General features: G+C 39.2%; 1 pseudogene; it reads right to left on the bottom strand.

Annotated features, from left to right (window-relative positions):
- Positions 1 to 296: 296 nt before the first annotated feature.
- Positions 297 to 1,691, bottom strand: LOC101046116 (annexin A2 pseudogene; annotated as a pseudogene).
- Positions 1,692 to 2,419: the final 728 nt, after the last annotated feature.

The following is a 2,419-nucleotide window of genomic DNA, read 5'->3' as shown; positions in this document are numbered from 1 at the left end:
CATATTTAGTATAGCATGGCAGTATTGAAAGGACAAATTATCCAATAGAATTGAATTCATATACCAAAAAAACACCATGAATTTATAGACACCTGATTTAACACAATATGGGCACTTCAGAGAAGTGGGGACATACAATCATTTAAGTAAATGAGAAAATTAGATAGGCTTATTATTTTTAAAAAAATGACTCAAATGTGAGTCATGTCAATGTAGAATAAAATACAAAAACCAAAATGCTAGAGGATCTAAAAGAATATAGATAAATATATTCATAACTTCAAGGAATATAAATATTTTCTTTTTTATTCGTTTCTAAGTACAAATTCAATTTATTCATCTGTTTATGACACAGTACACAGGAGGCAAAATGTTTCACATTACAGCCTTCACTTCCAACTCCTCAGAATGTTCATTTCTTTGCCTTACAGGAGAGACTAGACAGGAAAGCTTGGCAATCTTTAGGCAACTAAAATAAGGTTGGGGCAATGCTAACATCATCCTTACAGGGACAGCCACAGGAACTGTTAGTCCCAATTGGTTTTCTAGATCTGTTAGCTGGAAGCATGGGGAGCACCATTTCTGGACACTCACACTGTGTTAGGCTTCAGTCATCTCCACTACACAGGTACAGCAACACTTTCTGGTAGCCGCCCTTACTGTCTTGCTGGACGTAATAGCACAAGGACTTATATTTTCTCTTGAATTCAGACCTAATTTTCAACATGTCCACTTCACCACAGGAAACCATGATTCTGTTCAGGACTTTATCTTGAGTCCCCTTTCCCTTCACAGAGTCATACAGCCAGTCAGCAATAATACAGGCGTTTGTTCTGAATGCACTGGACCAGGTTCAGGAAAGCATTTTCCAGGTTTCCTTTAACCTCTTTCTTGATGCTCTCCAACACGTCATAAGGGCTGTAGCTCTTGTATATAGTACTAAATACTTTCTGGAGGTGGAAAATGCTCCACGCAGTCATAATGCTGATCCACTTGGGAACATCAGTCCCTCTTCTCTTCACTCCAGCATCACAGAGATCCCAGGCATCTTGGTCAATCAGTTGATAATCAATGATAGAGTCATCCTCTGCTCTTTTACCCTTTGCCAGGGCAACCATCAGCTTGTGGAAGTCACCAGATGTGTCCAAAATAATGTCCTTCTCCAGATCAGTCTTGTACATTTCCTTATAGATTCTGTTAATTTCCTGGAGTTCCTGATGGGTTCTTGAGCAGATCATCTCAATGAGGGAGTCCTCATGGGTTCCCAGCCCCTTCATGGAAGCTTGTAGCTCAAAAGCATCATACTGAATAGGTATCTTCAATAGGCCCCAAATCACCATCTCCATGTGGCTGACTTTGGTGCTGATGCAAGTTCCTTTTTGGTCCTTCTTTGGTAGGTGGAAGGCAATATGCTGTCTCTGAGCATTGCTGCGGGTGGTCAAAACGTTAACAATGGTGACCTCATCCACACTTTTGGTCTTGATGGCCATTTCAATGTTCAAAGCGTCCTGCTAAGCATCAAAGTTGGTGTAGGCTTTGACTGACCCATATGTACTTGGGGGTGTAGAGTGATCTCCCTCCAAGCTGAGCTTGCACAGGGTTTTGTGAACAGTAGATATTTTTAAGGAAGCTGGGCCAGACACCAAGAGCTGACAGCATCCCCAGATGCCAGGCCAAACATTTTCAACAGAACACAAACGCAATGATCATGAAATTTAGTTCTTTTTTAAAAAATTTTTTTCTTGAGATGGACTTTCACTCTTGTTGCCCAGGGTGAAGTGAAATGGCATGATCTCAGCTCACTGCAACCTCTGCCTCCCAGGTTCAAGTGATTCTCCTGCCTCAACCTCCATAGTAGCTGGGATTATAGACGCCTGCCACCACAAATGGCTAATTTTTTGTATTTCTAGTAAAGATGGAGTTTCACCATGTTGGCCAGGCTGGTCTCGAACTCCTGACCTCAAGAGATCCACCCTCCTCAGCCTCCCAAAGTGCTGGGATTGCAATAGTGAGCCATTGTGCCCAGCCTGATCATAAAGTTTAAACGTAAGTTTTGGTCATAAAAATTTGATCATAAAGTAAGTTCAAGTCTGAAACTGTATTTGAAATATATAAAGACACATAATCATAAAATCTAAAGATTACAAATCAATAGAAAAATAACACACACAAAAAGGTAAAAAATGTGAATAAAGAAGAAATTGGCTTGTATAGTAAAACAACTGAAAAAAGTTGTTCAATTTCATTAGTCATCAAGGAAAAGCATACTAAAGTTTCAATAAGTTACACTCAAAAGAGAAAATAAAACTAAATTCTAGGTGTTTGTATAAGTGTAGAAAAACTCACACTACTCCTTTTAGGGAATATAGATTTATACAATTGCTTTGGAAAGCAATGTGATATTATCTAGTAATTTAAA

This window comes from Saimiri boliviensis, chromosome 12 (assembly GCF_048565385.1).
Source record: "Saimiri boliviensis isolate mSaiBol1 chromosome 12, mSaiBol1.pri, whole genome shotgun sequence".
Lineage (NCBI taxonomy): Eukaryota > Metazoa > Chordata > Mammalia > Primates > Cebidae > Saimiri > Saimiri boliviensis.
This window is presented reverse-complemented; position numbering and strand designations above follow the sequence as displayed.